At 44.7% G+C, this 25,242-nt stretch overlaps 1 protein-coding gene across 9 annotated transcripts in view; it reads right to left on the bottom strand.

Annotated features, from left to right (window-relative positions):
- The window catches only part of LOC111248619 (latrophilin Cirl-like), a 451,353-nt gene that overhangs the window by 423,136 nt on the left and 2,975 nt on the right, over positions 1–25,242 (bottom strand). For 2 of the 9 annotated variants that reach the window (XM_086988338.1, XM_086988341.1), the window contains exon 2: positions 21,422–21,544. The exons of 4 other annotated variants lie outside the window; for them this stretch is intronic. The gene's annotated coding sequence lies outside the window, so the exon portion shown is untranslated. Of the gene's footprint in view, positions 1–4,012; positions 4,458–5,173; positions 5,299–21,421; positions 21,545–25,242 lie in introns of those variants that run through there. 3 more of the 9 variants (XM_086988339.1, XM_086988340.1, XM_086988342.1) reach the window with 3 other exon arrangements.

Genomic DNA, 25,242 nt, shown 5'->3' with positions numbered 1-25,242 from the left:
GCACAATAACGTGTACGATGGGACGCTAATTGTATTCATGAAATAGTGTACGGAATTATCTACCTGCGTCATGTTCAGAAGAAGACGTGAGGACTTCTTGCAAAGCTGAACGAAGTATCGTAAAATCAATCGGTATAGTCGTTTACATGAACTTTCTTTTCTACCTAATTAACAATCAAAAGACAACGATCGTTATGTTTCAAGGCACTCTATATATATATATATATATATATATATATATATACGTGTTTTTTGCGTGCTGAATGGCGGCGGCGGCGGCGCACGATGTGTATGTTATACATTCAGCCTGGCTGCAGGCAGTCGTTTGTCTTACCTATTTTCTTCGCTAGAGGAATGAATATAGGCCGTATATTATCTCATTTTCTGGTAAAGCCCCTATTTCATCGTGTACCGCAAGGAAAAATTTCATTTTCCATTCCACTCCCACGTTCTGTCTTAGTGTAAACTAAATCAAATGTCCACGGTTTCCACCATTTGCTTTGTTTTTTCTTAGTTTTTTGTAAGCTACGGCTCTGTTCTGCCATCTATTAATGCAGTCTGCCCCGATCACGAGTAACAAACACTTTATTTTGCCAATGAGACACGCTACACCGTCATTTTTCTCTGTCTCGCACGGATTTTAGCTTTTTACAGTTATTTCTCCTACAGTCATCGCCCTGCATCGTGACCTATCGTCTTGGCGCAATGCATTTTGCCACCGACACGAATAGCGTCGCTAGAATTCTCGCGAAGGTTCTCTGAGCGTCGGCTGTCATCATGCCGGCTTTTCTCATTTGGCTATGTCCTGTCCCATTTTGCGCGTCTGTCTGCCGTCATAGACTTTGTTCTTTCTTTCCCCGCTGACTCGATTATGTGCCAGCTACCCGTACTTGCAACTTCGCTCTGGAACTCCTCCGTGGTTCCATAGCTTCCCTGTTCTCTTACTTCTGGCTAACTGCTTGCAGCGGTCACTTGCAGCGATGGTCGTGGCAGACAGGGACATCAGAATGGATTGATATCTTGGCAGCAGAAAAGCTGACACAAAAAGTGTCCTTTATCCACGCTTCTCAGTCGATGAGCTAGTGAGCCAGTGAGGCTGGCTCGGCGAGCAGCGTTGTTCGCTGGTCAAATTGCCAACTTTTCTACACATTTACGACAGAGTCAAAGCACGTCTGGTGATCGGTGCTGTCGCCGGCAGCCGACAAAAGGGTCGAAAGTCACTCGCTCTCGCTAAACATAGCCAGCGCAAGGCGTCGTCGTTTTCATCGTTGGCAATGACAGTCGAGACGACTGCAGCAGGCGGGAGCACCAGAGCATTGAACACAGACCATTGCCAACAACGCGCGAGCATAACGGCGGTCCGCGTCGCGCGATGTCAGCAGAATCAGCAAAAGCAGCAATAAAGTGCCTTGCACGTTTAGCGGAACCGCTTTCTTCTATTGCTATTTATGCACTCACAGCAAGTGTAAGCGTTATCGCTACAGTCATATAGTACCAAGGAGACATGGAGCACAGGATTAGAACATGGAGCTGGACCACCGTCAGTGGAGAAACTATGGTGCTCACGGCACTATATAGATAGAGGCAGAGAAGAACGACCGAGTGTTTGAAACACGAGCACCGCCAGTGCTGCTAGAACTATCGCTGTGCTGGATACATACGATACATACACTGCGACTAAGGTAGAGTTGTTAAAACAGGTTATTCAACGGGGCCTACTGCAGCCAGAGAAAGCCTGATTCTGCCGGTATTCCCGCTGAGGCCGTTGCTGCAGTTGTTACCAATTGCAGAGTGGTAACATCAGCTCCAACAGCATTAGTGTACAACACTTCTTGTTGCTTCCGTGACGCGTACTCTTATTGATGTTGCAATATGTTGACCTTAATTCAATCGGTGCCGGCCATCTCAACTCACTTCTAATCGACGTACATGTGTCCAAAAGCTATGAGTTTCATCTGCACAGACGAAGCGTAGAGAAGCGTCAGTACAGACGACGTACTATCCTTGTTATTGTTGTTGCCGTAACGTTGGTTACCGTTGTAGCAAACGGCGGTGCAAATTAAAGCAGAATTCGAAGCAACCGATGCGAGCTTTTGCATACATTCTCCACCCGTCAAAGCGCTCTATTAAGTGATTCGAAACACTTCAATGTACTTTTCGTTTTGAGGACTCTTGTAAGACGTTTTACTGCCGCCGCAGCCTGTACCTCCTTGTCCGTTCGCAGGCCAGTATCGTCGCGACATGGACGCTACCTACGGCAGGGCAATGGACAATGCGGACACGTTGCGAAAAACCCAAGCCAGCAAGTATTGGCGAATCTGCAAATTCATCATTAAGCCATTGTACCTTCGACTTCCATAACTTTTGGAAAGAAGAAACGGCTGCAAATAGTGACCGAGGAAAAAGCTGGGTTTGCAGGATGTTGGGGTGCTGTTTAGCTACAACGGCAACAACGACGACGATGACGATGACGACAACAATGAACTATCTAGAAGGTGTCGACCGTCGAAAGAGAGCGTCGAGGGTCAACGGGCAAAATCTTCGTAATCGCGCACAAATAAGAGTCTACAACAGGGGAAGAACCGGGGTTTGGTGAGAAAAAAGCTGATTGTGCTTCTTGCACCGAAAGGTCTGTTCCACCTCATCGCTTTGACCCCCTATCGCATCGGCATTTTTTCGATCGCTTACATTACACCTATTATATGGATAATATACAGGAAAGGAATGGCGTAGGCGAATATAAGGTAGAACTGCTATTTATTTACAGCCAAAATATTCTAATAAAATGACGCCCTAACGTAAAGGCTATGCTATATAAGGACGTCACGATCTCACACGACACTTTTGCCTCTATTGTGGTAACTACATAAACAGAAAATGTCGATAAAAACTTGTATGAACGGCCGCAGTTAGGTTACCACGATGATTAGCCTTCCTTGTTTAGACCGCATGGTGCAGAATCAATAAGTTCAGGCATTTCGGGACCACACGCACGCACTAAGGACTTCGAGAGAACTTTATACCCAAAAAACACAAAAAACGAACGACCGTTCCTTGATCGACTCGCATAGCGTATCATCAAAAAGTTACCGATGAAGCATAAAAGAACAATAACTGTAACAATATTATCAACGCCAATTATATAATTATGAAGTCACTTACAATATATAAAGCAGGAACGCTGCTACAGCGAGTATGGACACACAATAAAATTTCAGCACGTTTTCGTTTGCCGTAACGCCATTGGAGATCCATCTTTAGTCGCTCAGACGGGTTTCAACTATTTGTTGCAGATGCATGATTGTGACCATGTCAAGTTGTCAGATGTGTAGAAAAAAATTGACATAATACGCGTTATCGGTGCGGGAGGGAAATGGAAGGAAAGATAGAACGTGCTATGATTGTGAAACGGTTGATTTTCTTTCCGTGGGGCACTTTTAACGTGGCTATTTTTTGAAAGGACAAGATTCGTCCTACCTTAGTAATATATATATATTGTTGCTGCAGTGTCACGGAAAATACTCTACGAGAACAGATCTAAAAAAAACTATAGCTGTATCTGTACATATAGCGTAAAATGAGGAAATGGGGACCTTAGTTGGAACGGATAACGACGTTAAGATAGGGTCACCGCTCATATTGGCGCCGCTGTATGTGCTACCATTAGGCTATACGTAGGCCAACTGATTATCTGCCCGGCGTGAATTTCCCCTTCTATTTTACCGTAGGGTAAGGCCAGCTTTTTTGTTGAATAAACGTTACCACCTCTTGTTTGCTGTTGTGTATTATTTAAATATTTGAGCGTGCACCCGTCTGTCGCAGCAACAACAACGACAATAAGGGAACCTGCGCTGCATTGATGTGTGCGGCTGCGTTGCTGATACGGGGCCGCGGGCAACAGCAACCCCAGTTACGGCACCAGCACCGGCGGTCACTGGCAACACCAAAAGCAAAACAAATGGCTACTGCTAAATTTCTGTAAACCGTGGCGCTTTTCGGGAGGTCCACATACCTTTATCAATTTGCTCTCTTTTTCAGTCAGTTCCAGTCATTCCCCTGTATACGTACGCCTTAAGACACTGTCTTTCTGTTTTTCCTCATTTCAGAAAGCAGATGAATCAGAAAACGCGATGAACAGACCAGCACTAGGAGACACAGCATAAGCGTGAGACTAGCCACTGCCGTCGTCACCGCCGACGTACGCATTGCTGGCGACATCTATCCGCGTGCTGTTTGATATTGAAACGCTTTCCCTATTTGATTATCATCATCGCTAGCGGCAGTACAGTGACGTAATCATGGCGATCACCTAAGTCGAGATGGCACTGCGGCCATTAAAAATTCCGCTGTTGTTACCCGTCGTAGAGAACTGATACATTAATTCACCGCTATCAACGCAACGTCGCCGTCACCGGTGAAGTCACAAACACACATATCTGCATAGGCAAATAAGCACGAACTTTAACATTATGCGACATACCTCACTGACACCGTACCTACGGACAAAATCGGTCATTGGTTGGTAGGACATCATGGCGAAGAAAACGACACAGAGAGAGCTGATAAGAACGATTAGTAGCGAGAAACTGCGACCAAGTAGAACCAATCGCCGATATCCTCGATGCGGTCGGTCGTGCCATCGCTCGCACGCACGCACGCACGCACGCACGCACGTACACACGCACAGACGGATATAGACGGTGCTTTTGCAAAACAGGTAACTGAGCTGCAATTAGCGACAAACGTGGCAATAGCGGGAGAAAGAGCGTTCATCGGTGACCAAGAGCGACAATGTTAAAATAGGTAACACAGTGGCCACTGTGCGTTGCTGACTGCTGTCAATTAAAGCTGTAATAGAAACTTGTCAAGCCAACTTCTCCACTCGTCTGCGTTCGATCTTTCGTTGCCGGTACTCTTGTCGTCGTCGTCATGATGCCGGGTTTCTTTATTTGGGTTTCTTTATTATTATTCTTTATTGATTAATAACATTATATGGGGCGATATCATAATTGTAGAAGGAAAAGTGAACAACGAAGTAAAGGGGGGTAGCATAGGGAGATCGGGCGCAAATGCTAGCACAAAGAGTTAGGGGATCATTAAAGTCGTCATAGCATCGTCGAGCCCATAAGCATCTTATGATTGCTGTTGTTGAACCAAGACAACGAATGCGTACAAAACACATGTGGGCCCGTTGACGTCAGTTGATCTGGCGGTGACGGCCGGCGATCTCCACCAGATGACGCCGACAAAGAGGCCAATGGTTAAGTGATCCCCGGCGGTGGGCAACGTGTACCGAAACTGAAAGGCGAAAGAAGCTGCACGTAAATTTTTTATTCCTTCCGATTCTAAACGGAACATCAAAAGGATTAACCCCCCCTTCACACGCAGCGTTCAACCGGTGGCTAAGTTCAGACAAATATGTTTTTGATAATACTTCGAAACGTACATATATATATATTTTCGTTTTTTTCTGATCTTTCTTACGGAAGACTGAGTCACCCTTGAACGCATCACGCGTTCACTTAATCGCTGTCGTGTACATTTTATGTTTAACGGCAGTGTTCTTCACTACCATAATGATAACTGTCACAGGAATTCGTGTGTTGTTTTATGATTAAGATAATTTGAAAAGCCCTCCCCAATTGATTGTCTTCTTTTTCTTTTACATAAAAAGGCTGCTATTCAGGTGGCGCGTCGATTTGTTGCCGAACTGTCGGGCGCCTGCTTTATCCTTGCCCAAACACCGGCAGCTATCACATGATAATAATAACAATAGTAACGATAATATAATACGGGAGCTCCGATCCGAGGAAAAAAGCATACACACAGTCGTTATTAAGTAGATCTCCAGTAACTAGCGATTAGAGTATAGGGGTACCGAATGAGTGGGAAACGTCACTAGGGATCACCAGCAGGCAGCATTGGCATTAGTTACTGCTCGGGCGGCGGCAGCAAAACCGGCTGCAAAGATGTATTCACATTAACAAACTCACGGACGAGACGATTTCATTGAATGGTCAGCGTTGCCTCCGCTTTTTCTGCGTTTTTTTTGCTACTTCTTGTTGCAACAGGGAACAGCGGCGACCATCAGGGTTCTCCAGTGACTCGAGTGGGCTTGTATCGGTAAAAACCGCGCTCACGTTCGAAGATGTTGTCACTACCCAACAATTGTCGAGGCTAGATAAAAATGGCGCGCAGCAGCGACAGAGTGTCGCCTTTGTGGCAACTACTAACGTTAGAATCTCTAACCAGTAGGGGCAGCGATGTGGTCCTTATTCACCTGTCCGCCGGCAGGACGACGAAACAGCCGACAGACGCGCGTCTCGCATGCGCAAAAGCATGATGCAGCTGCATGGTAGTATTCAGTTTCAGTCGATCAACTTTAGCTCAAATAGCGGGATCACGGGACTGAATGAACCTCGAACTTCGGAGCTGTTCGCCGTCGGCGTTTTCTGCTCTCCAACATGTTAATGTTGCAACAGTCGTAGCAGGCGCAGCAATGCTCATACATACTGGGCAAATATCGGCTAAATAAACCAGTCACGAATAGTGCACAAACGATAAATTAGACCTACACACCTTTTATCTAATCAATGGCTGTACGATATTACGATACTGAGAGGGGGTGGGTATACGTTTGCGTGCACGGATGATGATGATGATGTTTTGCTTTCTGTATTTATGTTGTTTATATATATATTAAGTTGTCGAAGATCTATCGATTATTTTTAGACCAAATTAAAACAATTTTTTTTAAATATTTCAAGGTAATATTACGAAAGGGGGCATACGCCACGTTGATCGATGACCTTCTTCCATTTTCCTGGTAACACAGTAATCTTATCACTGTAAAACTTCGCTGGCTTCTGGGCAAAAAACAGTGGAAGTTGATTATTGCATCCTTTCATTGAGACCAAGTGAATCCAAGATTCAATGAGTTCTGCAGAAGGGAGCTTATGGTCTGATGGTGCAAGCAACGAATTATACGGTGGATACATTAGAATTTTCCATTCAATAAGTTTACCGGATGTTTGCCGGGTAGCTAGAGATCCATGCATGCGGTCTAGCATCGTCATAATGAACAACGACATCTTTTCCTTTGATTTTGACCCATTTTCAACAATTTATTGTTGTAGTCTTGCTAGCTGCAGACACAGAGGTCCGAATCCATCATTTTGCCGCAATAAATTCATAATGCGAGCTTTCTTTCCAGCCCCTCCAAACAGATAGGCTTTGCCGCACGTATGCCCTTTTTAATTCTTATTCTTAACTGCACGGTATTGTTTATCCTTCATGATCAACTGCTTTAGAATAGTATTTTGCTGCATTCCTGTGAAATTTCATACGACGAAACGATGATCGAGTATTCGTGTGGCACGCAAACACTGAGCTTTGTTCTGCAACTCTTTCAAGAACCTGTTTGACAATGGATGTCTAATTCCTTAGCGAAAACATGGGAATTTTTTGTCATCAGATTTTGCTCAGCTTTCGAAATAAATTCACCAATGAATCGCCCGCCTACGTTTTTACAGTGGAAACGACACAACCACCTTTGGGACCGTTTATTCCGTTAAATAATGCCCCTTCACCATACACCAGAGAATTTTTTAATGGCCTAGGCAGCGTTTGTGCCTTTATAATGACACTAACGCCAACCCGACGCCATTCATATTGACTGAGATTAGTGACTTTAGAATTACGACGAATTAGAAAGACGTTCAATACTTTTTCAACAACCCATTATAATTATGGCTGCTAACACGTCTATTACTAATACTGCCATTTATCGCAAAATTCAGCGTCGTCAGAGCCTTCTATAAGTATGGACTCGGTCTCTACTATTGACTTCTAAAGCCGTTCATGCAGACTAGGGTGAATATTCAAAGGTCAAGAAAAAAAACTGAGTGCAAACAACATTAATAATAAATCATCACGATCGATATCTGTAAAATGGTCGTTATCACTAGGGCTGTTTATTGCAATAAAGTATTCTGTGCAAAAACAAACCTATACACACACACCCATAGAGACCTCCAGACGCATATACCCACGAAGAGCGCATACATACGCCGCCGCCGCCGCCGCCGCCGCTGTTACAACCATTAATAACGTTAAGAAGGTTCAATGATGACACCGATATGGCAAGCATATCCAAATGGACACCAAACGGAAGTGTTTGTTATTCGTGACGTTCAGTAGAAACCCCGTCTACTAAAGCGAACTGACAGATTTGCGCCGATTGCGGCTGCTGCAACTACGGAAACCATTAATTTTGATCAATTCACAAAGTAAATACGCAACAAACGGCGTCGTCGTCGTCGTCGTCGTCATCGTCTTGTACCGCTGCAGCTGCTGTTGCCTTCCACTTGTTCTTCTGTCCCAATGAAAGACGCTCAGAAGAGCAAGCGAGGTCGAAACACATAGAGGAAGACATGGAGAAATAGCAGCAGCAGCAGCATCCACGGCAGCTGCAATAAATCAAAGCGTTCTCACAATCATAAATCAGATTTGGCATAAAGGGGGGGGGGGGGGGGGAGGAGTATTGAACAGTAATGAGCGGCCCGGTAAATTGTTGAGAACCAGGGACGCTTCTACCACTATGGCTATTACTACCGATCGTAGTAGGCCAAGTAAGGGGGGAGACTCTGCCTGCATCTGCCGAAAACAAGCGCAGGCATGCGCAACACTGTGTGATGGCTCGTCTAGCATCGAAAGATTGCTGCAGCATTTGTTGAAACAACAAAAACATTATGTTACTTTACCTATTTGACATGGTTGTATTATCCCTAGTTGATTCTGCTGGTGCTGGTGATGATGGCGATCAAGATAATGGTACGGATGCAGCAGGCACTTCTATTATGTTCAGTGTCTTTATTAAAGGGCGACTGTTGATTGCCCGTTTCTGCTGGCAGGAAGGTTTCAAAGATTCTTTGTCAGCAGATCTTCCTATAAAGGGCTCCAGGTTAGCGTTGCATGCTCTTCCTATGTGTAGCAACTGTCACTGATTGTTCCGCGATGGTGGCCGACTTGTCAACGGGAACGGCAGTATCGAGTATACGTGCGTATAGGCGGTATGAAACGTCACCACAGAGCTCGAAGCGCAACAAAGCGCCATAACGACCATAATAACAATTGTGAAATTTACATACTACACTTGAACATGAAATTTATATACATATATGTAGGCATGCTGTATACACAATTGTCTATCCGAAAAAATACGACAATCTCGATCGGATCCGCTTTTTTTGCTGGCCTAGTTTTTTTTTTTTTTTTTATTGTCTTTTGGTTCGATCTAACTCTAACGCACCTACGCACAGTGTTGCCTTAGGCTACGGTGTCCGCTGTACAAATGGTACTGCTGAATCGAATACCGGCGATAAGTGTAACGTATTTCCTATAGAAAGCTCGATACTAGCTCACCCCCCCAACCAATCATAATTAATCTATTTTGATTTGCTTCGTCAGTTTTTTGCGTTTTTTTTTTTTTTTTTTTTCATATTATATTCGCACAATTAACGACACCATTCTATGTTGATAGGACCACCGCTAATAACGATCGACAAATCACTGTATAATTATCTATTTCTATTACGTCATAGCATACGTACGCTGGCCAGACAATTCTCACCGCTGCCTTCGCTGTCATGGACTTCGCAAGGCTGATATAATAATGCTACTATAGCTGTTAGCAACCAAGTAAACGGGATCAACTGTTTTCTGCCTTCCTGGCTGGCTATCTGCTCGTCAAAGGTTTGGCCTTTTCGAAATGTTTTGATCCTGCCGTGAGACATGCAAGCGGCGGTGTCCTGAATCCGGACAATCGTTTATAGCATGATTTCATTGTACACTTGGTCAGGTAATAAACAGGTACAATAAGAAAGCCCCAGCGCTCACTTCACTTGCCGCACCGATGATATTCAAAAAGTTGAAGTCGATGTTGCGAGGATACAGGGAAACTTGTTCGGTCGATGCTAGTCAATAGCTTTTCGCCACTGTCAGTTTGTAGACAGAGCTCGGGCAATGGGTGTCGTCGCTGCGAGCCATTCCCTTCGTCGGCCTACATAAGACCTACATCTATTCGTTGAAACGTCTCGTGTCTATGATACATTGCTGTAGCTGTGCGTTGACTCGCGCTTTTTTCATCTTCTGTCTCTTCGCCTCCCTCTAGAACTTCAACAGATCTACCGGAGGCCTGTTCTTCGCGTTTCAGTTTAGACAAAAGCAGTTCATTGAATGAGCCTGCTGTTCACAACCAGTAGCTACAGATAGTGGCCATCGTCGTTTAGACATACACGACAGCGAAACATATACCTTTCAATAACCTCGGAAATGTTGGGACCTAGGGGCCTTAAATTGCTCCTTATCAACCTGCTTTCTTGAATTTATTCACTTGGTTATGCTTGTCTAGGCTGCGTTTTCAACTAATGGGGGTTTCCGAACTTGGCTCGTATAGGTATCTATGTAGATATTAGTTGAAAAATAAACTATGTCGAATTGTAGGTAACTCTATTTCCATGTATTACAAATAGTTGAGGAACACGGCAAAAGATTCATAATAGCCGGATCCGATCAACTGATCGTTATTCTTTATAAAGCCGTATCCAGTATATCTTTTATTACAGGGTACATGCGAAACACTCCAATGATATTGTATAGTTAACGTAATCTACCTACATGTTGAAATCATATTAGACTATGCAATTTAAAAAAAAAAAGGTCTATTTTTTTGTCCAAAAAGTCTTTGTTTAGCTAGCTCAAGAGATGAATTGGTTTACATAATAATCTCTATTATGCGACGTATCTGCTGCATAAACATGAAAATATAGCATTCGCCAATTTGCTCAGACGGCCTACAGATGTAACACTATAATTTCACTCTATGCCACGCGAAATAGCCAAATAGCTAACCTAACGGCCGCCTAACACTTTATTTATCTTTATTTATTCGCATTTTGAACATTTCATCCACAAAAGAAGTATCATACCCCCCCCCCCCCCCCGACAAAGCAGAGTTGCCGACGTCAATTCCTTCAATAAGTACGAACGTTGACGTGTGATACTGGTCGATTCTAAGATACTGATATAATTTTCGCATCGACATTCAGCCCTTTGGTCCCATACTTCTGATATTGTGTGGTCGTATCTAGCTACCGCTTGGCCTGACCGCCGGCTTTTGATCCTATCCTATACTGCTGTTATGCGAGCTGTCCTTTGCTAGCGTTATCCAAGTCGCGACGTCAACTGGAGAGGATCTCCGGTTGACGTGGCGATCATGATAGAAGCCTGATGGGGCCCCTTCATCGTCTTCGGCATTTTCAGCCAAGCCAACGCGTAGACGGACGCCGAAGGGGCCAATAAGCCGCCGGCTTCAGATAGGGTCGACCGAAACCGCAGCAGCGCTACCACCACCGGAATCGACGAAATAGCTGACCCAATCTACCAGCAGATTTTTTTTTCTCTTAATTTCTGGGTAGACTAATTGTGTTTCATTCGTTATCATTTTCATACATTCGCACACTCGAGAACAGCCTAGTGCCGGTACCGCATCATATGTGGCATTGGTCATGCTCATAAACAACACATAACTACATCGCTATAGAATTTCTAGCACTGCAGGGTCCAACCGTATGTACGTATAGTAAACGAACACCCCCCACAGTTGTTCAGAAAGAGTCGACTGGCTTCTCGACCTGTCCCATGGGGACACTACGATGGCGGAGGGAGGAGGCGAGCGAGGGGTAAAGAGAGACAGGTAATTTCATGTAGGTTTCGTTGTTTTCCGCTTTAATATTATAATAATGCAAGGAAAATACGCATAGCTATGAGAGAGAGAGAGAGAGAGAGAGCGATTAAAATTAGCCAAAACGTAACTACTTCTGTCTAGACAAAAACATGAGTGTCTCTGTCTAGACAAAATGGAATCATCATCGGCGGGCCGAGATTCTATCTCTCGCATGAGAGTTATGCTCCGAAGACGCTGCTACAGAGGAGCCAAAACAAACCAAGCAATTAGACAGTTAGCAGACAACGAGGTAATCGTTGTAGCAGAAAACGTTTACATTTATATTTTGTGATAATAATGGCATTGTGGGCATCCGGGGTCGTAGAAGGGATAGCGACTTCAGTATAAACAACGAAAACAGCGTGGCTGCTATGCAGTGCACATCGTAGCCTTCTACCTGCACATGTAACGATGATGTTTAGATAGCTGAAGAAGAAATGGCTGAACGCCAAAAAATATGGAATAATGTCAAAATTTGGCCGAGCTTCACATCAAGAAAAAATTATGCGATTACTTCACATTATTGCACACGCTCAGTCTTTCGTCTAGATGCCGTTAGGGCTCCTGTTGTTGTCGTTGGTTAATCGAAAGGTTCTCTATATCAGCGGATTGATAACGTATCTGCTGGACAAGCCTTCTTTTTTGTTATTTTTGCGTAGGATACGCCTCAAGCCACTTTTTGCTATTTTCTCACCCTCATCCATATATATATATATATATATATATATATATATATATATATAGCCACGTACACGAATAGCTTCACTTCGTTCTGGTCCGGCCAGTCTGACACATATGCATTTGCCTTTGTATTGCAGCGACAGTTTGGAGACGACCTATTCGTTGCGGCGGTGACAGTGACAACTATTTTGTAGCATCCTGGTTCACGCCTGTATTTTCGACTGCTCTCTGTCTAGCCGGTTGTTTTTGCCTCATCTAAGCCCGCTTGTCGGTTACGTCGCATGTCTTGTTCAACGTTAGCACGATGAACAACGCCTGCTATGTAACGGATCCTAAAGCCGCCGTTAGAGACCAACATAATCGTCTCACCATGCCGTCTTGCATTTTTCCCATTAGCCGTTACTGTTGCTATTTAGCTGTAAACACTTCTTTACAAATTTTCTTGGCAATTCTCCCATGTTATCAAGGGTAGCGGATAGCGGGTGGAGCGACACTTCAACAGTCGACAGGACAAAACGCTGACGCATGAGATTCATAGCTCGGAACCGGTAAGACAATGTCAGCTACAACAGCACCGCTCCTAACAATACTAGTATAGTCGCAGCAGCAGCAGCAGCTGCAGTGGGGTGTAAGAACGGCGACGTAACCTTTTTGAGGCTGCTAAATTTTGAGTCCGTCATCCAGCAGCCTCTGTTAGTGTCAATTCCCGGGAATTGTCCCCTTTTTCCCTGTCTTCATCCTTCTTCGTCCCTACTGCCCTTTTCGAATTTCATTCTCGCTGCTAGGAACACTTAGCCGCCTTTCTATGATTGTATCTCACTGTTCGCGCACTAGTCATGCTTGGTAGAAGTTGACAGCAGGAACTCTGCGTCATTGTCACCACATTATGAGAGCGGCGTATCAAACGTAGCTGACTGTATAGAAGACAGATTTGTGGCGTACGTACAATACGTCCCTCTGCTGGCAGCGCGGCCGGCGACGCAGATCTGGGAGGGAAGACGACCGAATCTGCACGTTGAAGTGGCTTCTTCGGTACCTTGTGGCACTTGATGTTATGTTACGTGGAAAGCGCACTCGTTCACGGTTAAAATCATCGTCTACCTCCAGTTTTCTTTTTGGTCTGCGATTATTCGTTAAATACTTTTTGCTGGTAGTAGCGATGGTTGCTACCATTTCCTAGAAACAGATACCTCTCTTCCTCTACTTTAAAAGAACGCGGCAACGAGCCATGACGCCGGTAGTAAGTTCTCCTCTCCCCCTTTGAAATCCACGAAGAGGGAGAGATATCGTTGCCGTCGGACGAGTACAGGAACGACGACAGCGCCGCAAGAAGACAGCAATGAAATACGGACGGAGCCCAGCAACGTCTTCTAACAAAAGTTAATCGCTTAATTTCCGTGAGAGCGCACCGCACCATGCCACAACTCTGTTCAGTAAACACTGACCGATGCAAATTTCTTTCGGCATCTTTTTCTTTATTATACGTGAGTTATCTTTCGTTGTTCATCTTACGCTGCAGGTGCTGTTACTGTGCCTACGTTTCAGCCGCTAGTGTTCATTTGTCGTCGAGCCTGCTTCTCGGGTAAGCAGGCGTGGACCTTAGCCAACAGCCTTAGCTAAGAAGTCCTGCTGATTGTAGGCCGCCTTGTAACGATTCTCTTTCTCAAAAATGTTGTTCAAATCGCTGTCCGAGAAATCGTTAACGGCGCAAGAAAATCGCAAAAAAAATAACTATCTAACGAACACCAATCATAATGTTTTGATACTTCCTCGCCTCCGTTTATCTGGTGCGCTTGTCGATAGCCTGAAACGCACCTTGACGGGACTGTCAAAAATCGGGAACATCCTTCCTCCATTAGTGTACAAGTCGCCTTACAACTTGCAATAGCAAAGGCAAAGGCAACTGCTTGCCCCTATCGACACCCACCGCCGACGCAGTTCTTCGCTATTACTGCCGGTCTGCTGGGAGCTAATGCTTTTATAAACGTGCAAAACGTTCTGTATGGTCTTGCCAACATAGAGAAAACAAGCACATCAAAAAACTTATTCGCTATCGCATCAGCGATAAGCCACAACGGCCATAAAGAGCATTTCCACCTTCGAGATGGTATGGTACTGTGTTAATACGTTGTTACTACTAAGACAGCCACCCTACCGGTTTGCCTGGCGTTCGGATTGCCTGTCGCAACAAGAAACCTTAAATGTGCTACAATCACAACGAAATGTGGCAAAACTAGAACGAGGGCCAACAGCGACAGGCGAAGCATAAGCAAATAATAGCCAACTGCGTTCAGTAGTAAGCGACCACAGCTGGCCTAAGCGATACGCGCATGAATATACACACAGGGAAGACTAGGGTGTTTTGCCATTTGTCCGTCTGCTCTTAGACGACGCAATATGACGCATCATTCCTCGGTAACAATCGCAAAAATAACAACGCACACACACATACATACATATTTTGAGAATATTTATAAATAATAGTAATGATTATAGGTGCAAGGAATAACACGAATAGATGCACGACTGCTGTCGAACATCGTACGCGGCTGCCACAAAGAACAATTCGCACAGTAAATGGAACCCCGCGTCGCAGTGGCCGTACCATGTGAGTGGGTGGAACGTTAGCTAAAAAAACAAAGCAACAGGAACAAGCTAGGGGCAGATGGGAAGGCTATACGTGTAAATCGCTAGCTGTCAAAAAAAAAAAAAGGCATAAAAGCCGAAATATACTTTTCTAGCATATTTCGCTATACTTACCACAGATTGGGAGCGCTCGCTGACAAAACTCTATATAAATATAGTAAATAATGACTCAATAAATAAGAATAAAAATAGACAACCAAAACTACTATAATTATATTGCGTGCTTATGAGCTAGCTTCAAAGCTTACAATTATTTCAGTTTACTATCTCTATGTTGTTTTCCGTCGTGTTTTTGAGTTATTTACCGGCACAGTATTCTGTCACCGATTTCCCACAAGCCGTCGTTCCTTCTCAAAGAAGATCTTGTATTTTCCTTTGTAGCGATAAAACAGTTACACTAAATATTCCTAAAGCCTCCCCCTCCTTTTTTGCCTTATCTCTCTGTCTCTCTCTCTCTCGTCGGTCGTCAGCTTCGTATGTCGGCGCGCAATTTTCTCCCTCAGAACAAATTCAGGGTGGCGGAGCTCTCATCGCCTACACATCTTGTCTCAGATCCTTATGCTCCTATTCATTTACAGCGCGCCACTTTTTTCGAGCCACTATCCAGCTCCCACTATGTGCGCTTCCCGTTCCAATTTTCCTTTGCCTATTCCGTTGTTAAGTGCAAGCGAAGACAAGCTGTTTTTTCAACAGAGGACCGTGTCCCTTTTTGGTCATGTCAAGTTACCGCATACCACGGAAACTTCTCTTGGCCTCCCCCGCCGCTGTTGGAGGCTCACCCCTCCCTTTGAGTTGCAGCTGACGGCCGTTCTGTACGTACGACCGTTCCCATACTCGCCTAAACCCATAGTAGGACACATATGTAGCCAAAGCTATCTAGCGGAATGAATTTTCTCGCCGTAGTAGACGAAACAGCTGGTTGGCTGGCCGGGAAAGGTCTACCTGCAGATATACTGCCAACCGTGAAGTGCTGAGGTGTTCTCCGTAACATCACCGGACGACTAAGACGGCGCTGGAGACACGTGTCGATTTTACTAGTGCCGCCGTCGCCGCTGGACAATATCGTCCTGTATCTACTTTTTCACGTTATCGTGCCATTGCAGTTTTTTTCCAGCTTTACCACCGCTGGCTTCTGGCTAAGACCTGCTTACGTATCCGTCTGTTAGTTAAGTATTCAATTGGTTCGTTTATTCCAAACTTGGACTTTTACGGCGTGCGTGTGGCCGGATCGGCTAGAGCGCAGCAGCGCCTCGCCTTCAGTAGCAAGTAGCAGTCGTCGCAGTAGCCTTTATGCACAGTCGATCCTCACTCACACCGGCTCTATTATCCAGAGTTTTTGGTCCCTCAAACGACTTGCCCCAAGTTCTGTATGTCTCAGCTGTTTTTATATATGAAAAGAGACTGAGGGACATACTTTAATGCTGCGGTGCCACGGGCCCCTTGGTGCGTTCCAGTCAGCATCAACGTAGGCGGTCCACCCCGGTGGGATCTCGCCAACATCCTCATCATCCGGTGAGGCTCTGGGACCCCGAGGAAGGTACCGCTCTGAAAAGACAAGAGGCGATAATACCGAGCTGGCGCCGCTTCAAAAGACGGCGACTCCGGCGGCTGCTGCAGTCGACCGTACTGAACCCACGTCACTTACTCATTAACCTGTGCAGGCATGGTTGGCAGGCGGGCGACATGCCGCTTCCTTATATGTCGGTATTTGTCACCCTGATTATCACTCCTTCCACGCCTGTGGGGTAAGTTGCGTATGCGTTGTGCATACGTATGCTAATCGAGGTTCTTAGTTCCGTTTGAATGGCTTTGTCCTTTTTCCGTCTGTCATTATGCACTACCTTTATTCGTTGTGATAATTTAATTGGTTCGCTTGTTCAACTCTTTAACATAAATATATATGTGTGTGCCTGTACAGGACATACACTAACTGTAAGGATCAGTATCAGTGAACCTGGACGACAAATACTTTTGCCCTCCGACAAATCGGAATGGCCGTTGTCTCAATCGATACCATTGGCGACAATTGACGTACTGCCTTTTCCGGACGGCAGTCCCGCCGTTAGACATTGGACAGCACACGCGAGATGAACAACATTCACTTAATGTCATAACGTTACGGTATCAACGGAGCGATCCTGCCTGAAGCTTCTAAAGTGGTGGAGCACTGGAAAATGTTAGACCTAACATAAAAAGTTCAATGTCTGAAGGTATCGTTCGAAGGTAGTTTCGTTGTGTGCCGATTCAACTCAGATTTAACTTTCGTATGTTGCTAAATCATTACACATATCTATAAATAGAATACCTGTAGCATACCTATGCATAGGTTACGGCTAGAAGAATCTCATGTTCGTCTTTTGCCCGCTAGGTCCGTGAAAAATGATCGCCAGCTGGCTTCTACGCAACCATATCTGTACCATCGTAAAAGTTAGATTACAAATTACAGCGTACGAAGAAGGGACGATGATTGGCGTATCCTATCTTCACCTTCGGTTTATATATTTCGCTTTTAGGACGTTCGTATTTAACAATCTAGCCTTGCTATCAGCAAACAAACTTCGTTGAATTGTTATACGCCAATAAGCTACTGAACCGAGATATCCGTTCTATAAAATTTAAATGAACCACTTCAGCCGTGTTTTCTACTGATTTTTTAGCGGTATTTAGCAGTATTTCCTAAGCTTATCGGACGATTATGTTTTCTCTAAGGTTTCGACGGCGCACCTATTCCTAACGTACAAGACGTCCATTGCCAGTTCATAGAAACTTCTAACCTAGCCTTCATCGTTTGAGCCTCTCTAGTTTTGCTAAAAAAAGAACTCTGGATTTATTCTGATCGAATAGACAATCGCACAGTCATCTAATTCAAGATCCAGCGATCCAACGCGTATCCATGTCGGCTTGCAACATATAACAGACAACAAATAGATATACATATATATAAGCCTACTCCAAAGGTTTACACACGTTTAGTAAGTTCCTACATAGAAAAATTTCCCAATATCAACTCTTATCTTACACACCGAATGTAGGATATTGTAAATAATATATATAGTCTGTGACACTTATGTCCTTGTTTACATTGGCCGGATCGTGCGGTAGAATAGAATCGATACCTGTATACTGCCGACGCAGTGAAGATGCAACTAATTTATTAGATTTGTTCCCTCGTAGCCGTATAGATGGACTTATGTATGGATATAGAAAAAGCCGGTATCCTTTCTTTCGCTTCTTGTTCCACAGATTGCCCTGTGTCTCTTAAACCTCACGCGAAGCACAACAGACCCGAACTAATCCACATTAAGCAACCTGATTACGTGGACCGGTTTGGCCAAATCAACAAGGTTACAGTTAGCCCATCCGATATAGCGCTGTGATTATATGCAGTGGATAGAGCGCTGCGTACCGAAATCGGGCAGGTCAACAAACAGGGGACGTCACCGCTTTTCAAAATAGGCTACATACATTAGAGTGCCGTTGGCTAAGCGGCGACAATATGCCGTGGTCAAACGTAAAAAAACGGTTAGCACCGCGTACGTGGTAGCATCGCCAGCGGATCGTTCGAAGCGCCAGATCGAACTTGTCCATTTCAATGGAGGCCGCTATTTACCAGTGGCTGTCAGCGGTCAAATGAGGCCGGCTAAAATAGCTTGAGAAGGCACAGCAGTGTACCTTTCGACCTAATCCATGCGGAAACTGTAGCAGTGGCCGCTGCCATTGACAACACAAATGTTGATAACAGTCCCTGTATCGTGGTTGTTTCTACTAAACATATAATTTTATAACTTACATATCGTGCTATAAAATCTAAATGTTCTAGTGAACATTCTTCTATGCAGACGGGTCCTGCCTGTCGAACAGAATCAGTACATGGAAAGATAATCAGCTCAATGGTTTTCTGCATTATTTTCTGCATTTTCTGCAACGCAGATCCGCTTCGGCAAAATCGTAAAAAAAAAAATATTTCCTTTTAATGAAAAGGGTTGGATCAATAACTGAACTTCAGCTGCACGAAGTGAGGTCGGCAAGTCAGGCCTCTGTAATTTCTTTCATAGCAACATGTTATTGTGATGCACCTGAGCCTTTTTAAACGAAAAGCTGATGGACAGCCATAGGACGTGCTCGGAAAGCGGCAAGCACAGCACCACAAATCTCTGGTAGCGAATTAGACTGTTCATGACGATAATGGCAGCACCGGGTTCGCCTCGCCCATATCTCCCCAAACTACAATACGAAACCTAAAGAATCGAACGCTGACAGCATTTTTAGATACGTTCTGTACACTAACCTGCCATCTGCTTATATGCAGGGCAGCAGCAGGTACAATATTCTCTCGCGTTCTCTAATATATATGGATGCGAAGCTAGGCGCATCCAGAATGACAGTTAGCTTAGCTCCCCTCCACAAATCCCCTCCAACAAACAGTATACACCCATAGAGGAGGCTGCCTATCATGCTAGTGACGACTGTGCGCTTCCTATCCCCAGCCCATTTCCAAAGCAAATATTTACTTTAGCCGATTTTAGTCCATTAGCTAGCTACTTGTCAGTGGCTGGCCACAGCTGCGTGCATTACCAATGCAAACTAGTGGAATATGAATATTTAGATCTTTATTATTATTATTATTATACTGTTACCATATCATTATGACGGTAATAGCTAATGACGATCTGGCTTTCCTACAATGAGATAGCGCTGCAATGGCGGATGGGGAGCAAAATGGGCCTAGCGTCTATCTGTTATGACAGCTATAGCTGCCGCTGTGAGCTGTGATTGGAGTAACTCTTTCAATTCTAAAAGCAAATCGAATTGATGGCTTTGAGATTTCTCGGGATGGTGGGGCCATTTAGGACGAGCTCCTAACAAGCCACCTCGATTTATGGGGGCGCCTCTGTCGCGCCATATTCAAACTCTCAGATGTAGCGACTTCAATCATTGTGCCAACGGCGGTAGCAATATGAACGAGGCGGTAAAAGTATCGTTACTGAGCAATTGATGAAATCCATTGATCTTTGGAAGATAGATTACAAAAAAATTTCGTACATATCATTTATACTAATTGTTATAACCATCGTCGCTATTACAATTCTCAGAACGCATTTCATCGATGTCCTGTCAGTCACTGTTGCTGAGTTGCCTTTTACGATAATGCGTTCAGCGTTGCGAAGACATTGCATAGACGTACACAGGTCGAACGTACACAGCATGAGTCCACGGTCGGTTGCTGTACGTACTGAGAAGTATGCTCATGAGTAGGGAAAGATATAGGAGAAAAATTGACATTAAGACCTCACACCACAACGCCGGGCGTACCATGGCGACAATCGTTCCTGTAAAGAACCTAACCAACAGATTTTAGGCTCGCTGGCCGAATGCTCATAGCATATTGGGCGGTTTAAACGCGGCTCGTCTGTAACATGCGACCCCAACGTTACTCACGAACGAGCGACCACAGTCATGCGTCTAAATAAAAGGTGTGACTAGAGATAACCTGCGAGCAGCCTCTCGACTATGTGATTAAAGGCCAAGAGAGGAAACCTGAAAGCGCCAACAGTCGTGCCTTTTTGCTTTTTTCTACCGAATGCTCTAGTAGGTTTAAGCAGAGCAGAAGTATAAAACGCGAAGTGCTAAAACGCTAGCGAATGAATTGGCGCAATTGATGTGTTTCTAGTATTTGATCCACGCGTGTAATACAATTAAGGTCAGACCTATTGAACCGGCTGGGAATCGGCCAAGCCGATCCGAATCGATACAAACGAAGAATAAAAACCGTCTACAACTAGCCGCTGGAGAAGATAACACCGACGCTTAGAACCTATGAACTGTACTTGTTGGCTTCAAAGCAGAAGAGGCAATCGACAACTAATAGCCCATGCGAAGCCGCCCTGTTTCACTCAGATCAGACTCGCGTCGCTACGCTATGACAATGGAGGGTAACTATACTTGCATGAGGTCGTAATAGTAGCTCGTGGGGTTCGGCCCGTACGTGCATACGTCTAGGCGAAAAAATGGCGAAAACCGAATGTTCATATTTATCAACGGTCAAAATACAAGCTACAGGGATCCTGCAGGACGAAACTAAAATAATTTATAAAAGAATTAGAACAAATAAACCACTTCATTTCGACTATTTTCAAGGAATAAATCAACCAGCAGATATACTCGATACTAGCAGATATGATACGCGCCGTGTGTGCTTCTACTAGCACGATGGTTCAGCCAACTGCCACCGAGTATGTCCGCCAAGGCGGGGTAGTAAGCCGTGTTCACAATATCGGCATAGACTGCCGCAAACAAAATTGTGCTTACCGGTACTAACCGCCCAGTCGAGACGATAGCACACGCCGGCGAACGGGAAGCGGTGACCGAAGAAGAACGACACAACAAGAAGAAACAGGAGGGGCGCCCCTAAAGAAAGACGACCGAACGAAGCTGAAAACGACGAAAATGTAAAAATGCTGATAAATGTTTAGCAACAGCCTGCCATACTTTCAGACTCTATTCGTCCACCCAAGGCATAACGTAACAATAAGGCGACATCAGCTAAGCAAGATCTAAGCCTGGCTATGGTCTTCGATCCCGACAAATGCGTCCGCCGTGAACTGCCCAACAATAAGCTTGTGCCTAAAACGTGATAGCTTGCATACAGTTGGTCTATATTAGGTAATCTATGCGTTACACCAAGCTCATGCACGCATAATGGCAAAACAGCCACAGGTTTTTATATACTCAGAATAATATGCGTTTTTGTAACAGGGCCATTTGTATACTGCGCGTGCTCCTAATGATCATTTTGTTATAAGAGGCATTTAGGGAAATTAAGATCATATATATATATATCTTATAGATTCAATTTCTTTCGTGTTCGAACAGCTGATATCACTATTGCGCTATCTGTCCGTATGATATCTATCTGTAATTTTATACGATGAATTTACAAGGAAACAGTATTAAATATATCAATTTCCTGATCCATTGCCTTTAGGATTCCCTCTCGGACCGATAAAAAGAACCTAAAGCCGAGAGTGGTAGCGAGTCATTTATAAGAAAACTGGAATCAACAACACGAGTGAATCGCGATTTACTGAAAGTTGGCAAAAAATTTTCACGCCTGGATCAGCAGGTCTGGACAGCATAGCGGGAATAATATTTATCGAAGTTACGGGATAACGGTTGAGGGATGGGGACATCCAACCGGAAAAACGTCGCTGAGATGTGCTAGATCAAATTTTAGAGTAAAAGTATATCAATAAGCGCAGAGCGAGTGACTGTGAAATCGTCGTTCCGGCCCGCTAACGGTAAAAGCAAGCCAGTTGGCCTATGGCCTGGGGGCAAGAACGGTAACTCATATGCGCGCGGAGCCGCCGGTATCTGATCGTGCTCATCGACACTGACAGGATTTACGAAAGCTAGCACCGTAAAATCTCGCCCAATTCACTGCGTTTTATAAAAAAAAAAATGCATACACATTTCTATTATACGTATTCATGTACCACGAATGTTACGGATATGTGCATTGATTTTTTGGCCATTTACCGATATAAATTTGTCATCGTCTTTCGAATTGGTTCTGACCGCGTCTTAATACATTCTCTAAACGTGAACCAAACATGCATTTACGTAAGACTGACGACTCGTCCGAGCAGTACGACGGATAGGTTCCTCGGATCCCTCTTGCTGATCACGCCGAGCTAATCTGCATGTGAACGCACGCATAAATATTTGTATTCTAGCATGCTTGCGACACCTGTCAAGCAAGTGTTCAAATAAATGGGAATTCGCCATTTTCGGAATTCTTAGGCAGGATTTTCTGTTTAACGTGAACTGTATCTTTCAGCATTGCGTAAACGTGTTCGTTGATACGTATACACTAAAATTCGATAACCGGAAAAACAACGAGCTATTTCTGTACGAAAGCTGTGCCGTTATTGCACGTTTGTTCATGTCTGAGCGACGTAGAAAAATGTAGATAAACGCATCATTCTCTCGTTACTCGCCACCGTCACGCACCACCCACTCTCCGTCGTCCGCCACCACGCCACCAGCATAGCCAGCGCTAGCGTGTCTGGTGTAGTGGCGACAATGACGGCGGAAAGAAGCGAAAATTCGTACGACGCGGCAGCGCGATTCGCCAGAAAGTACGCAGAAAATACCCCCTCCCCAGATATTTGCTGTCTTTGCCAGCGGAACCAGATGTATCTTCTTTTCGTCGTTCGCCTCATATTTAAAAAGTTCTATATATAACATATAGATGTAGCAGCGTATGCGTTTGCGTTCGTTGAAGAAGACCTGTTTGCAGTTCAGTATTGCAGCACTGTCAAACCACTATTCCGTCCTATTACGTCGTGAACAGCATCAGCCACTGCTGTTACTTCTACGTAGCATTTGATGGCTGAAGTACAACAGCAGCGACGGCGCTTATTATTTAATAAGTGCCGGCACAAACATTACTGGTAGTAATAGTAGTAGTGCTGCTGCTAACGTTGCTGCCATTGCTGGCCCTAAACATAGATGGCGACGATGATTCCGGTTGTACCGACGCAAGTATGCTGTGCAGTTTGTGGTCTGTGCTGTACCGCTAGCACTGCTACGGCAGACAAAAGGAGAGAATAATGCGTAGACAACAGGCAGTCACTCCTATGCTTAGACAGTCGACCCAGCGAACTTGTGGACAAACGGACGGGCGAGTGAACGGACAGCCGGCGAAAACGCTGCAAGGCCGTGGCCTTAAACTTCACTCAACGCAACCATCACTTTGCGCTGTTGCTGCTACTGCTGATAGTGTATGGATGCTATGTGCAGCGCTGTCAGGGGCGCAGCGTTAAACCGAATTTCTTTGCCTCCCCATTGCCATTTCCTCTTCTTGAATCTACTCGGTGGTGTTAGAGCTAAACCTTTTTGTCCTCTCTCGGCCGCTGTTGTTATTCTCGTTTCCGTTAGTGATATTGCTGTGGCTGTAACTGCCGCGCAAAGCACATTCTATTAGATTTCGCTTAAAAAGAGGCGACACAACAAGCTCGCAGTACCGCAGCACACAGCTGCTCTACGATGGAACAAAGGGCCTAGTAAGTTTAGCGGTAGGGGGTAGCAGGGCTGATGGTGGGAGCGTCAAATTAGGCACGATCGTGTCAACTACAACCGTCACGACAGAGTAGACAGAAGGAGAAACAGCCTAACAACTGGAATCGCCATGGATAACATTCCCATTTTCTATACAACCTGTTGTTACTACTTCTGCATAACTATAGCACACCGTTCAGAAAACAACTGATCGCCACCGGCGCCGGAAAGGTCGATCTTATTTTACCGCAAAACCAACTAAGGACAAAGAAAGGCAAACAACTATAGAAATCTGCGACAATATCAACTACAGTAAGCCTAGTAAACGATATAACAACTATACGACCTAATTAGGCCTCAGATATCTGATCTATCACAGAAATGATCATTGTATTTACGTATGTATATACATGAATTGTTTAACTACGTTTGCTTACACAAGTGTTCCCCTACAATCGGTAGGATAAGTTTGAATGAATTGAGAAAGCTACATGTATGAAATACGGCTACAAGGAGCCTTTACTATATGCTTAAAGATAATCAGAACTTTCTGATCGGAGGCGTTTTCGCATGAGTCACCCGAACGAACATTTACTTGCAGCCCGAAAGGAATTAACTGAGGCCCAGCGATACCTCGACAGAGAGAGAGAGTACGAAACAAGCATTTTCGTTTGCTACTTTCGGGCAATATTAATGCTTTCAGAGAGCCAACGAGTGAGCGGGAGATTGAAAAATTCACAATGACGTCAATTAAACAAATTCTGAGGGGAGAAAGCAGCGATAGTAGTACTAACATCGATCGACGTGTGTGCGTAAGTTGGGACGAAGCGTGGCGCGATTACGTCGCGTGGGGTGCGAGACGTTGTCAGTCTGGCACCAGACTTCACCAGCCGCTACATTCTCTCGATCAAAGAAACGCATAACTTTGCTTTTAGCTCCAGACGTCGCAGGAGAGCTAGAGGGCAACATAGCAACTTCTCGCAGTAATAAAGTATGGATGGACAGAAGGAAGAAACTAAACATATGGGACTGCTAGCCTGTAAAAGCGAACAACAAGAGCGCATGTTTGC

This window comes from Varroa destructor, unplaced genomic scaffold, assembly GCF_002443255.2.
Source record: "Varroa destructor unplaced genomic scaffold, Vdes_3.0 BEIS01000004.1, whole genome shotgun sequence".
Lineage (NCBI taxonomy): Eukaryota > Metazoa > Arthropoda > Arachnida > Mesostigmata > Varroidae > Varroa > Varroa destructor.
This window is presented reverse-complemented; position numbering and strand designations above follow the sequence as displayed.